At 43.3% G+C, this 15299-nt stretch overlaps 1 protein-coding gene across 1 annotated transcript in view; it reads left to right on the top strand.

Annotated features, from left to right (window-relative positions):
• The window catches only part of EML1 (EMAP like 1), a 145169-nt gene that overhangs the window by 35470 nt on the left and 94400 nt on the right, over positions 1–15299 (top strand). The gene's annotated exons all lie outside the window — the stretch shown is intronic.

The raw sequence follows: 15299 nt of genomic DNA, 5'->3' as shown, positions 1-15299 counted from the left end.
AGAAAGAGTGTGTGTGTGTGTGTTTTCAGCCCCACTATCATTGCAACCTTTACATAAGTATAAAGCAGGAAAAAGAGCCGGCCGTCTCTCATGCAAAGTTCTTTGAATACTGGGCACCCGCTGCCCGCAGCCTCCGAAGCGTTGGGGACGAACATGAAATCTATTCCAGAAGAGCCATTGCAGATGGATCACATTGGACCTTCTGACAGCTTGGCAGGTCTCTTCTTCTTTCTCTTAGTTATTCTGTATTGCATCTCTTCGTGGATTTGTTGCTAAGTCTGTTCATTTTGGGCTGGATGTTGGTTAAGGGGACTTTGGTCACTGGGCTAGGGATATTACATTGCAAGTTCATTTCCATTTCCTTGTTTCCGCTGTTGGAATACAGAGTGGGAAAGAGAGAGAGGAAGGATCCGTTCCAAGTTAATATTATGTACTCTAGGAATGCATTTTAGACCCCCTGCAATGCATGAAAATATTTTGTCAGAATGGGTCACCCATGCAACTTAACCCATGGATGATTTCATGAACTGGGACTATTTTGGACTTCCGGTGTGGCACATAGGGTCATCCCCAAGATAGCTATGTGAACAAAAACTTTATTTGAAATCTCTTGATATGCAAGCACCCAAAATTACCCTCCCCTTGGCAGCAAAACCATTATATCGGAAGAGCTGTCAGGGTGGGAAAGGGAATCAGAAAGGGGGAGGCAGATATTTAGTAAAGGTGTATTAATCTTTGCCATTGTGTTGAGGCGACAAAGCCGTTTCTCTTAAGTATTATCGTTTCAGAAGAAGGAACCCTTTTTTAGCTTGTACTGAAGGCAAGAAGAAGCTTTTCTGCTCCTTCAGGATAATTAGAAAAGCTGGACAGGTGGCTGTAGGGGGGGAAAAGGCTGTAAATCCCAGCCAAGCTGTAATGGCATTAATGGCTTAATTCTGCCTAATAAGAAGGGTTTGCTTCAGCCACTGGCAGGGCTGTAAACAGCTGTACTTTCGAGTGGTAATGAGAAAAACAAAGCATTGGTTGTAGCCTTTTATTTTATTTTTAATGTGTCTCATTTCTGTTTATTGTATTAAGAGTGCAAAGCAAGAAACGTGTGTGTGTGTGTGTGTGTGTGGTTTCAGCAGCTAGTGAAGGAAATCTAATCTAGAGTCTTAGCCTCATTGAAAGGCCATAAAGGCTGGGTTTCGTGCTGTGACTAATCCATGCAAATTAAATAGCTCCATTGTCTTTCCCCATAAACTTATACTTGGAAAGGTAAAGCCTGACGATGAATTCTATATATAGAAGCAGATTTAGGAGGAGATGTGCACATGTTATCTGGCTGCCTTGCTGTTGATATGTATGAAATGCTAGCTGGGCTGTCCTTTCAAATACTGAGGGGAGCTGATTCTGACATTATTATCTAGTGCTATTAATTTAGATTAATGCCCCCAAAGGTTTAGAGTGGGTGATATTTCTGTATCTCATTTATCCCACCGTGGCATCCGCTACTGAATGGCTATAGCCACGGCGGCTCTGTTCTCCATCCAATATGAGAAGTGGAATGTCTCTGAATACCAGTTGCTGAGAATCAGAAGCATAAAAGGTAAAGGTAAAGGGACCCCTGATCATTAGATCCAGTCGTGACTGACTCTGGGGTTGCGGTGCTCATCTCGCTTTATTGGCATCCTGATCAAATTTGCAGATGACACCAAACTGGGACGGGTGGCTAACACCCCAGAGGACAGGATCACACTTCAAAACGACCTTGACAGATTAGAGAACTGGGCCAAAACAAACAAAATGAATTTTAACAGGGAGAAATGTAAAGTATTGCACTTGGGCAAAAAAAATGAGAGGCACAAATACAAGATGGGTGACACCTGGCTTGAGAGCAGTACATGTGAAAAGGATCTAGGAGTCTTGGTTGACCACAAACTTGACATGAGCCAACAGTGTGACGCGGCAGCTAAAAAAGCCAATGCAATTCTGGGCTGCATCAATAGGAGTATAGCATCTAGATCAAGGGAAGTAATAGTGCCACTGTATTCTGCTCTGGTCAGACCACACCTGGAGTACTGTGTCCAGTTCTGGGCACCACAATTCAAGAAGGACACTGACAAACTGGAACGTGTCCAGAGGAGGGCAACCAAAATGGTCAAAGGCCTGGAAACGATGCCTTATGAGGAACGGCTAAGGGAGCTGGGCATGTTTAGCCTGGAGAAGAGGAGGTTAAGGGGTGATATGATAGCCATGTTCAAATATATAAAAGGATGTCACATAGAGGAGGGAGAAAGGTTGTTTTCTGCTGCTCCAGAGAAGCGGACACGGAGCAATGGATCCAAACTACAAGAAAGAAGATTCCACCTAAACATTAGGAAGAACTTCCTGACAGTAAGAGCTGTTCGACAGTGGAATTTGCTGCCAAGGAGTGTGGTGGAGTCTCCTACTTTGGAGGTCTTTAAGCAGAGGCTTGACAACCATATGTCAGGAGTGCTCTGATGGTGTTTCCTGCTTGGCAGGGGGTTGGACTCGATGGCCCTTGTGGTCTCTTCCAACTCTATGATTCTATGATTCTATGATTCTATGATTCTATTGGCCGAGGGAGCCGGCGTACAGCTTCCAGGTCATGTGGCCAACATGACTAAGCCGCTTCTGGCGAACCAGAGCAGCGCACGGAAACACCGTTTACCTTCCCGTCGGAGCAGTACCTATTTATCTACTTGCACTTCGTGCTTTCGAACTGCTAGGTTGGCAGGAGCAGGGACCGAGCAACAGGAGCTCACCCCATCGCGGGGATTCGAACTGCCGACCTTCTGATCGGCAAATCCTAGGCTCTGTGGTTTAACCCACAGTGCCACCCGTGTCCCAATCAGAAGCATAGAGAGCACTAAAGTTCTGCTTGCAGGTTTCCCATAGGCACCTGGTTGGCGATTGTGAAAACAAGATGTCGGACACCTCTGTTGCTCCATGCCACTCCTGGTACTTGACCCCTGAAAGGCTGCCCACAAGAGGATGTGGAGCTCAGGCTGATGAAAATTCTCTGCCCCGTGGCTAACAGGAGGAGAGGCACAGAGGGCATAGAATGTATTTTTGGCATGTTATTTTTCCTAAATTAATGCATACCTAGTACAGTGGTACCTCAGGTTACATACGCTTCAGGTTACAGACTCCGCTAACCCAGAAATAGTGCTTCAGGTTAAGAACTTTGCTTCAGGGTGAGAACAGAAATCGTGCTCCGGTGGCACGGTGGCAGCAGGAGGCCCCATTAGCTAAAGTGGTGCTTCAGGTTACGAACAGTTTCAGGTTAAGAACAGACCTCCGGAACGAATTAAGTAATTAACCCAAGGTACCACTGTACATGTGTTTTTGCGCACAATTATTGGCTAGAGAACTGCATTGCAAAATTTCAGGAAGTGGTAATTTCGAAGGATGGCTTTGTTTTGGGTCACATGCTGTGAGTTAATTAGGTGAGCCTTTCGGCGTGAACGAAATTGAATTTCTCTCCCCACCCCTGGTAGCGAGCATCTGAGGTGACTAAGGGCAGTAGTGCAGAGGGGTAGAGCCTCACTTTGTGAGTGTCTCACCTGAGTCTAGAGTCAGCAGAGGGAAGGACTTTTGGACAAGGGCCAGATAGGAACTGCCAACAGGTCTTCCTCATTGCTGATGTACAACTTCATAAATGTTCGTGCTGATTGCGAAGGTGACAGTGGCGTAGCGTGGGGGGTGCAGGGGGGGCGGTCGCACCGGGCGCAACATCTGGGGGTTAGGGTTAGGGGGCGCAAATCCACGGGTTAGGGGGCGCAAATTACTTGCCTTGCCCCGGGTGCTGACAACCCATGCTACACCACTGGAAGGTGAGATCCTTGCAGCTTTTCTGACTGCCTTCTGTTTACAGCATGAACTAGAAACTGTGGGCGCAATTCCTTCCAAGCAGTGCTTTTTCCCCTGGGGGGACGCAGGGGTATACATAACCCTAAACATTTTGTGAATCGAAGTTTGGCCTCATTGAGGGGCGATATTTCAATATGAGTAGGAAAATGAGAGTACCCTTAAACATTTTTTTAAAAAAGCAAAAAAGCACTGCTTCCAAGACTATTTTGCAAGGAATTCTACAGCGTTTCTCTAAGACAGCGTCTCACATACTGCTGACTCAAAACAATATACTGTCTGAGTTGTTTAAAAAAAACAAACAGCAACTCATTTGTCAGCAAATCCCGCCTGCATTTTAGAGTTCATAATAAAAATCCCAAACCAAATGGGTTTTGCTGTAATTTATTGTCTTTAACAATGTTGCAAAAATGCTTTACAAATTAACCCTGTGTATAAACCAGGGTATGTATGCGATAACTTTGCATCAAAAAGCATATTATAATTATAATTTATTATTTATTATTTATACCCCGGCCATCTGGCTGGGTTTCCCCAGCCACTCTGGGCGGCTTCCAACAAAATATTAAAATACAATAGTCTGTTAAACATTAAAAGCTTCCCGAAACAGGGCTGCCTTCAGATGTCTTCTAAAAGTCTGGTAGTTGTTTTTCTCTTTGACATCTGATGGGAGGGCGTTCCACAGGGCGGGCGCCACTACTGACAAGGCCCTCTGCCTGGTTCCCTGTAACTTGACTTCTCACAGTGAGGGAACTGCCAGAAGGCCCTCGGAGCTGGACCTGAGTGTCTGGGCAGAACGATGGGGGTGGAGACGCTCCTTCAGGTATGGGTGGCCCTCTGCAATAACCACAAGTAGATTGGTGCATCCTTGCAATTAACTAATAAAACAGGAGCAGTTGAAGCTGGGACCTTTTGCATGCGAAGCAGGTGCTCTGTCCGTGAGCTACTGTCCTTCTGGCAATGTTTCATTGAAGCAGTTACTCAGGAAGTGTGAGGCATTGTGGTGGCCTTTGGCAACCTGGTGCCCTCTAGATGTTCTGGACTAAAACTCTCATCAGCCCCAGCCGGCATGTGGCAGCTGATGGCAGTCGTAGTGCAAAACATCTGCCAAAGCTAACGATGCAGCCTTCCATGAACTACCACTTTGGACTGTGGATGAGAGACGGAAAAAACCCAGCCAACCAAATGCTCCAAGCACCACGCCTTGAACGTAGAAAAGTAGCAAGATATAGAGAATGAGAGTGCATAGATATGTTTCTGGCAACTCAATGTGTGTTTCCTGCTTGCACGGTTAAGTTCCAGCTCATTTGGAATCAGAGCTAGAAACATTATATATGCTGTCATGACCTTGAGCATTCACTGCTGCACTGATTTCTATGTAGGGCTGCCCCTCAAGACTGCTAATTGTTAAATGAGTGTGAAAAGGAGAACCTTAGAACCTGGCCTGCAATATTATTTGCGCAGAGTTTACCATAGGGAGAGGGCTTGAATAATACAGTACATTTTATTCTCCCAGGTTGTTAGATGAGATGTTTCAGGGATTCCAACTGGTCCAGTTTCCTTTGGATTGAGATTGCTGGAAACTAATTGGCTTTTTGTGATGTTTGGTTTTGCTTACAAATATACAGGCTGAGTATAAGTACAGTATTAAGCAATCCAATCGTACCTCCCTCAAGTCCTCTGTAACCACAACTGACCTCCAGGACAACAGGCACCCAGGGCCACTTAGAGTGGCCACTTTACGTTTTGGCTTTTTTGGCAATGCACATCACCCCAAGGAAAAGGATGCCAATTTGCATCAAAATTGCACGCGCTCATTTTTAGATGCAAATTTGGAAAGAATTGCTCCCATTTAATACATTCACCCTAACAAGGAATAATATGACCTGGTGACCTGTGCAACCAAGGGCATTAATGCCATCATTCTTGCAGAGAACTGCTCAGTTCTTCTTTGCTCCCTGCCCTCCCTCAGCCCCCAGTCTCACCCAACCTATCAATCTGCTGTTCCTTGCACAGACTCCTTGCTTACATCCTCTCTACCTTGGGGGGTAGGGAATGGGGATAAGAAGGAAAAGGCCCCTTTCTCCAAACTGGCTTTCCTCTTCCAGAAGAAGTCTCTCCTCCTCATTCAGCGAAAGATGGTCTGCAATTAGTTGCTACTGCATTAATTGCTCTGACAATAGGATGTGCCTGAGTGAAAGCTGCTTCGCAGGTTCAGGCCCAACCACAGTCTCTCAAACCAAGGAGATGCAAAGCATCCACAGAGATCATAGGAATATGACTTCTATTGAGAGCTCAGCCGGACTTCCTTTTGCACTGCCCCACTGTTTCCCCCGGGAAACCCACTGTTTACTGCTGAACAGGAGCAAACAGCAGTTGGGCTTTCCGTGGATGGCCATTTATTCTGATTCAGTGGTGAACAGCGGGTTTTCCTGGGGACAGTGGCGGGACAAAAATAATAATGAAAGCTCGGACACAGATCTGGAAACTGTGCCTGGAACATGGGGGGCAAAAGGAAGTCTGGACAAGCCCAGAGTCAGAGCCCAGAATCCCAGCCCTACCTGGAGATGCTGGGGATTGAATTTGGGACCTTCTGCATGCCAAGCAGATGTTCTATCACTGACCTATGACCCTTTAGGGGATTCTGCACCAACTCCTGAAAATTGCATGGATGCTTTTTGTAATAATAATAATAATAAATTTTATTTATATCCCGCTCTCCCCAGCCGAAGCCAGGCTCAGGGCGGCTAACAACAATAAAATAATACACACAATTTGTGTGTGTATGTTGTGTGTCTCAAGGTCATGATGTATTTTGCTGCTGTGGAATTACCATATTTTTTGCTCTATAAGACTCACTTTTTCCCTCCTAAAAAGTAAGGGGAAATGTGTGTGCATCTTATGGAGTGAATGCAGGCTGCGCAGCTATCCCAGATGCCAGAACAGCAAGAGGGGTTGCTGCTTTCACTGCACAGCAATCCCTCTTGCTGTTCTGGCTTCTGAGATTCAGAATATTTTTTTTCTTGTTTTCCTCCTCCAAAAACTAGGTGTGTCTTGTGGTCTGGTGCATCTTATAGAGCAAAAAATATGGTACATCTCCCCTACGTGTCCCCAATACTGCCTGGTAAAAGAAATGCATGGCATGTTATACCCAACAATTCTCCAAACCTTGCAAGTGATGGCCAACGACCTGGAGTGGGAATGGTGGAAAAGCTGAGCAGAATGATTTCACAGGGCATGTTTCTTTTATGAGATATTACCAGGGAGGTGCGAAGGGGACATGTTGGTTGGCAGTAGCTGTTCAGTTGGGCCTTTACACCAGCCTGAAATTAGTGCTTGAACTCTGAGATCCACATGAAAATAAACATAGTCACTGATTTCCACTTTGCATTTATTCTGCATTTGTTAAATATAAGGAGAAAAACTGAAATGATCGAAGAACAATGTGTCCAGGTCTGGGCTGTAATGGGATTTTCCAGAAAATCACGATTCCCAGAAGGTTTTCGTTTGTTCTGTTTTTCAACATATGGCCGGGGCTAATTTTTAATAACAGTCACAGCTGTAAGCAGATCCTTAGCAGGCAGCGGGTTGCATATTGCTGTGTGCGCATGTGTATATTGAATGCTATCAAATTCCTCTCAATGCTATCATCATCTAGCACATCAATATTTTCACCACCCATACTTCTAAACATTAGCCCTCAACAGTGCTATCTCTCGACATCCTTGCCAAGCAGTGATTATTATGAATATGCATAAATCTCTTTCCTCATGCATTATTCACAAGGCATTCAAATATTTTAAGAAGTAGGCCAACCCACTGTGAATGCGAAATACAGAGGGAGGGTGGCAAGTGTGGAAAACCAGCTTTTCAGAGGGGAGTTTATCTAAATCTGCACTCCCTCTCTTCAGTGCAATAATTGCTCACATGAAAAGCATTGCTTATTTCTTCCTCCTCTTCTTCTCCAAATGGACTTCTCTGATCCCTAGGATGCAGATCTTCCCAGTACAGGACTAATTTTTCACACACGGTGCTTTGGCTCTTTGAATATCAGTTGCTATGTTGTTTCTACAACAAGCAGTAATTGCAAAGGGTGAGATAAGCTACCTGAGTACAACCGCTGCCCTTGGTTATAAGAGATGTGAGCTTGAATTGTCTTCCATTAATTGGCACCTTTGTGCCTAGTGTATTATGCTCCAGGCATTCTACCAACGCTAGAATGGGTATGCATGTACATGGCTGCCGGTAGCTACCTAATTTTCCAATTCAACACAAATAATAAAGCAGAGCCATTTTTGTTTGCCTGGGGAAAGTTCAGCGACAACACAGCACAGTTCTAACCATGCCTACTCAGAAGTAAGTCCTAATTAAATCAGTGGGGCTTACTCCAAGGTAAGTGGGATTGTTGTTTAGTCGTTTAGTCATGTCCGACTCTTTGTGACCCCATGGACCAGGCACTCCTGTCTTCCACTGCCTCCCGCAGTTTGGTCAAACTCATGCTGGTAGCTTCGAGAATACTATCCAACCATCTCGTCCACTGTCATCCCCTTCTCCTTGTGGCCTCCATCTTTCCCAACACCAGGGTCTTTTCCAGGGAGTCTTCTCTTCTCATGAGGTGGCCAAAGTATTGGAGCCTCAGCTTCAGGATCTGTCCTTCCAGTGAGCACTCAGGGCTGATTTCCTTCAGAATGGATAGGTTTGATGTTCTTGCAGTCCATGGGACTCTCAAGAGTCTCCTCCAGCACCATAATTTAAAAGCATCAGTTCTTCTGTGATCAGCCTTCTGGGGTTAGGTTTGCAGCTTTAAAAACAATGGGACAGCCCTGGATTCCACCAGAACTTTATTTACCGTGAATATGGTAATTCAGATGAATGAAAATGAGCTTTCTTGTGACAATTACATTCTCCAGCTAATTGACTCCAAGAGATTGCCTTGGAATATATAGAGGGCGGGCGGGGTAGGGAGATGACTGGCTATTTTGCATTCTGCATTGTGAGATTATCTGGATCCTAAAATACTTCGGGGGCATTTGTGGAAATTTGATTTGCAGGGTGCAGTGATCCAACTGAGGCATCTCAGTTTAAATGAAAGAATGCTGTCTTTGAAAACTAAACTTCTCGTAAATATCCGCATTCATTTGAGAGAAGGAATAGGGAGAGAATCCTGTTGACCTGGACACTTTTTCTGTGGTATACTTATTTCTCTGAATGATTTATACCGTGGCATGGATTCTTTGGGTTAATCCACAGAGGCTGGCAGGAGGAGAGCCTGGCCTTAGGCAGGGAGTGGGGTTTGGTTATATTTGACCCATTCCCAACATATCCCAGCTCAAAAAAAACAGGGGAACTCCTACCAATTTATTATGAAATGTTTGAAATAAAAATAAAGCAAAACTGCCCTTCATCGGACTGAAAACAGTTCACACATGCTATAAATACATGTTTAATATTCTCCCTCAAACCAATGCCACCCTTAAGAACAAAAGAAAAGGCAAGCCAAAAACATAAAATTGAGGAAGAGTGGAAGCCGTTCCCACTAAAATTCCATCTATTATTTTATTTACTTATAATCAATTGTATGAACATAAAGAGAGATCTATAACACCCCCCCCAAACAAAAGGCAGAATTATAGGCAAAAACAACAACAAAGCCACTGATGGTTTTTTATATTCAGAATACTGTAAATCCATAATCTATATTTGGGACTTATTTCCTGATCCTGTTACGCTGAACAAAGTTTTATCCATTTCCTCGTAAATATGTTCTCTCTCTCTCTCTCTCTCTCTCTCTCTCTCTCTCTCTCTCCTTGTCTACTTCTCATATAATAAGCTGTTTTTGCCATTGTAGGAAATTCCCAGACCTTCTCCTACCATTCTCTGATAGGAGGCAAATACCCGCTTGCCTCCACTTTTTTCTTTTTTGCATATATTATCCTAGCAGCTGTTACCCATACAGGATGCTAACTCTCTATGCTCTTTCCTAAATTCCATCTAAAATTGTCATGCTGTTTTTTTTAATGGGCTTACTTTATCACACATTTTTCATTGCACATGTTTATTTTTATAGCATTTGAAGGAACGGTTTCATTGTCTGCTTTAATCATGGGTGTTTGTATGTATTTTTGTCATTGGATTTTACACTTGTAAACTGCTTAGAATCCACTTTGGCAACTGAATTGTATACTAGATAGATAGATAGATAGATAGATGATAGATAGATAGATATAGATATAGATATAGATATAGATAGATAGATAGATAGATGGCATGTGCAAAAATAGCATGGAATGTTGAATCGAATGTTTCTCCTTGGGAAGAAATTCTTCAGCTAGGATCTTAAACTAGGAAAGGATTGATCCTGGTTTGAGATCTTAGTTAGTAAACCACAATTAAATCACACTTTTCCATTTTGGATATAAAAAGGAGCCATGGCTTATTATAACGGAAATTGCAGCACTGAAGTGAAGTGCCCTGAGACCTCCAGGTATAGGGAGATATACCGTATATATTCAACAAACAACAACAACGGGAGCATGTGGACCCAAAGCTCATTCACACCTTCCTAAACCATTGTTTAGCAAGCCAGGATGGTTATGTCCAACAGTGGGCGTTGCGTTCAATTAAATATTGTTATTGGTGGGGATGTATTCTTATAGACACTGCTACATCCAAATTAATTATTTTAATTTTAAGTGGGACTCTCAAGTACTGTTCTCATAGAACCCTAAGGTTCAATAGAAACAGTGCTGTAAACATGAGCCTAATGAACCATTAGCTAAATAGCCTCCAAGGTAGACCCTGGGAAACTGTGGTTACAGGACAATATGAGAGTGTGTCTCTATCCCTTTCCCCTTTTCCTATCACCCTATTGCCGTGAATGTAAATTATTGTAAGAAATCAAATAAATCTTAATTGTAAACTTGAAACTATTTTAACCCTCTGCCCTTGCACAGCTGAGAACATGGTAGCTATTTCTGTTTCCGCATGAAAGTGGAAGCACTGGTTACATTCTTATCTGGAGAGAAATTGTAAGTGTTTGTAACCTGTGCAGCAAGCAGAACAAATTTGCTGTTTATTTTGTGATGGGTGGTGCTATATATGTTTAAAATAGCGGGCCCCCACCAATAGGTGACTTGACTGCATGATTCAGTCAAGGAAGAGCTGTTATCTTCACGATGTAACCTCAAAACGCCCCCTCTGTGGTTTGAACACGCAACCACAATCCATGTATTGAACAGAATGTGGTTCAAAGCAAAACAGTTGGATCGAGTAAAAATCAGGGTTGTTTTTTGGTTGGGGGGGCTATAATTGACTTGCTTCCTGTCGAGATGCCAATGGGCGCATTGCAAGGATGCCCCCAAATCGGCATCCATTATTTATGAGTCGGCAAGGCAAAATACAGTATTTTAAAAGATTAATGAAGCTCCCAGTTTGCACTAGAGTTTCGTGTTGCTGGGCAACAGTCTTGACGGCTGGTCATTTTGAGTTGGAGGAATACTTGTATAATCATATTGATGCCAAAGGGGCTCCGTTGTACCTTCTGCCACCAAACCCCATGGGAGGTGGGATCAGACAGCTTCCCTTGGCGACAAGCTCATGAAAAGGCCACACCAGGGAGTGCGGAACTTAAGCTGGAAAAGCGGGGGGGGGGGAGTACGACTCAGCCTCACCCATGGGATATGAACCAAAAAAAGAGAAGAGACAGTTGCACCATTCCAGCACAGGAAGTGTTTCTTGGGTGAGAAAGGAGGCCAAACACAATGATAAAGCACGGGTTTGATTGTAGGAGATTGTACTTAAAGAAGTACAAAAACGAGGCAGAGGAGATCGATTAAAGGTGAACCTAGACAGTGCTCATCTGAGCATCCTTTTCATTGCAGTTTACATATCCTCTGTCATGGAAACCAGAAAGTGGTACTTAATTAAATGGATACACCAAAGTTGAGAAGCCTTCTCGATGTCGTTCCCATCATTCCTGGCCATTGTAGTTGCATTGGAGACCAGCAACATCTGGAGGTTCCCCACTTCTGACATGCCCCTTTATCTAAAGTGCCAGACCTACAGTACACAGACTTGGGTGTAAGATCCATAGGACTGGCTCCAGAAAAACATGTTTGGGGAGAAAACAGGTGACCAAAACTGTTGATTGGGGAGCATGGGTGTGGAACGAATGGAGTAGTGGGCAATATATTAGGGGAATTATACACTTTTGTACACTTTTGATTATAGGTGCACAGAACTGGAAAGCACGTGTTCAGGGTTCAACTGAAGTCGCTAGAGGATGAGAAGAACGGGCCTGCACTCAAATCACTCTAACTTCCTTCTGTCTGTGCCCTTTGTAGCACACCCATGACACCACAGAAAGAATAAAGGGTTATTTAGCTTATTAGCCATTTCCTGAAAAGAAGTCTCTCAGTGACCTGGGGAAAGGTTAAGAGCCATAAGGGCATTGCAGGATGTCAAAATGCTTGTTCAGCGATGGTACAACCCCACCAATCTGCTATTCCCCACCTGCCTGCCTTCTGTCTTATAAGCAGTGAGTGTGTGGCTATACCTGCCATTAGCAGTGATGAGATTCTTTTAGCCCTCCTGATAGTTTTTGGCTGGGTTATATGCCTGCTTTTCCTGCTCTTGTTATATTTGTGTATGTTCTAATTGTTGGTTTTAGCTGTTTGGGTGTGGGGTTCCTCCCCCCCCCCCTGCTTCCTAAGTTGCCTTGAGTGCCTTGGGACTGGGTGACTGTTATTTTCTAAGAGATCACTTTCTAATATTGGGTCTCCCCGAGTTTAACTTCCAGCACCCCCAGTTAAAAGGATCTCAGTGGGGTCTCAGGGCTGGGAAACACCTCTTCCTGAGACCTTGCAGAATCACTGTCACGTCAGAGAGGAGACAGTGCTAAGCCAGAACAGCTATTGGCCTGATTAAATATAAGACAGTGTGGTAAGAGTGGCAAGAGTGTTGGACTAGGACTAGGGAGTTGTTGTTGTTGTTTAGTAGCTTAGTCGTGTCCGACTCTTCATGACCCCATGGACCAGAGCACGCCAGGCACTCCTGTCGTCCACTGCCTCCCGCAGTTTCGTCAAATTCACGTCGATAGTTTCGAGAACACTGTCTAACCATCTTGTCCTCTGTCGTCTCCTTCTCCTTGTGCCCTCCATCTTTCCCAACATCAGGGTCCTTTCCAGGGAGTCTTCTCATGGGGTGGCCAAAGTATTGGAGCCTCAGCTTCAGGATCTGTCCTTCCAGTGAGCACTCAGGGCTGATCTCCTTCAGAATGGATAAGTTTGATCTTCTTGCAGTCATTGGGACTCTCAAGAGTCTCCTCCAGGACCATAATTCAAAAGCATCAATTCTTGGCGATCAGCCTTCTTGATGGTCCAGCTCTCACTTCCATACATCACTAAGAAAACCATAGCTTTAACTATATGGATTTTTGTCGGCAAGGTGATGTCTCTGCTTTTTAAGATGCTGTCTAGGTTTGTCATCGCTTTTCTCCCAAGAAGCAGGTGTCTTTTAATTTCGTGACTGCAGTGATCATGGAGCCCAAGAAGGTAAAATCTCTCACTGCCTCCATTTCTTCCCCTTCTATTTGCCAGGATGTGATGGGACCAGTGGCCATGATCTTGGTTTTTTTTTTGATGTTGAGCTTCAGACTGTATTTTGCGCTGTCCTCTTTCACCCTTGTTAAGAGGTTCCTTAATTCCTCCTCACTTTCTGCCATCAAAGTTTTGTCATCTACGACCAGGGAGACCAGGGTTCAAATCCCTGTTCAGCCATTAAACTCAGTTGGTCACCTTGGGCCAGTCACTCAATCTCAGCTTAATCTACATCACAGGGTTTTTGTCGTTGGGAGGAGGAGACTATGCATGCCACCTTGAACTCCTTAAAGGAAAGGTGGTATAAAAATGGAATAGAATAAATAAATGAAATAAAAGGCAGCTGGACTAGGATATCGGCCGTCTCTGAATCTGTACATTGCTATTGAAACATGCTGGTGTACAATTTGCCCAATGAGACTTTGAATGCTCTTTCTGTTCTTTCTGAATCATAGCCTCATAATTCCTATACATCACAATATTTCCCCATTGCCATAGTGACTGCTTGGTAGAAAGGCAAAAAACTTTGAGTTGTGGCAGGGTTTCAGCGCACCCAAGACCACCCCCGTCCCAAAGACTGAAGCTTGGCTCGCATTATTTGTTTACATCATCAAGCTATTTATTGCTCCCATCACCTTCCTCAATGAGATCATTTAGTTAAGATGATGTTCTTTATTGGAGTAGCCTCAGCAAATTACAGAAGCATCTGTTTCTTTGGGGGAGGGGGGATTTCTCTTAGTTGCTGGAATAAAACTAGCCAAAGAAAATTTTGTCACCCGAGGAAATAACCTTGCTTCAATTTAATAAGGTTTTTTTTTGCGGTTATGGTTTTCCCTCTTCTCCCTTGTTCTTTTCTTAAAAACAACAACTCCACAGAAAAATAATGAAGGTGACGTATGCAGCTAAATATACAAAAATGAGAAAACAATATTAACAGATAGCATGAATGACATGAAGCAATATGATGGTGCACGATTACACTGTTTTTCTTGTATTTATGAGTTTTGGCTGGCTTGATCACTGTGAATGTGTGGTCAGGGACAAAACTAAAATGCTAATTTTCACCTGCAGAGGGTAGGATCTGAAACAAATTATCTGCAAGGGAGGGGGCATGTGAAACACAGTAGTTTGGGGTTTAAATGGACAGAGAAAAATAGAACAGGAGAACTGAGAGTTATAGCTGGACTTAGCAGAAACCGAAGGTGCAGACTTGCATAGGTCTCTGGAAATCTATCTGCTGCCTTTTTTTCTTTCTTTTTAAAAAGAAAACTGGTTTATTTCAATAGGCTCTCCTCGCTTATATTTGCAAATCTAGCAAATACTTCAAAGGGACCGTAAGTCCCCAGGGTTTTCATCCTGAAGAAACGAAAGAACAATTAATTAATATATTATATAATAATAATAATAATAATAATAATAATAATAAGTCATTATCATCATCATTGAGTCATTAATCATCTCAGGGGAGCGCATGAAAAACAGCAGTATGGGCTTTGAATGGACAGAGAAAGATAGAACAGAACTGAACTTGCATCTAGATTTAGTGGAAACTGAAGGTGCAGATATCTGGTGGGTCTGTCTGCTTTTCTTTTTTGAAAGGAAACTGGTTTATTCCAATAGGCTCTGCTCGTTTATATTGGTAAACCTAGCAAATGCTTTAAAGCAACTTCAAGTCTCCAGTGTTTTCATCCTAAAGAAATTATTATTATTATTATTATTATTATTATTATTATTATTATTATTATTCATAACAATTAAATAATAATAATAATAATTTATTGTCGTCATCATTTATTTATTAGTAACTTTCTATACAAGAGGGACATGGGT

This window comes from Podarcis bocagei, assembly GCF_964188305.1.
Source record: "Podarcis bocagei genome assembly, chromosome: 1".
NCBI lineage: Eukaryota > Metazoa > Chordata > Lepidosauria > Squamata > Lacertidae > Podarcis > Podarcis bocagei.
Note: the sequence above shows the minus strand (reverse complement) of the source record. Positions and strands in the feature narration are given on the sequence as shown.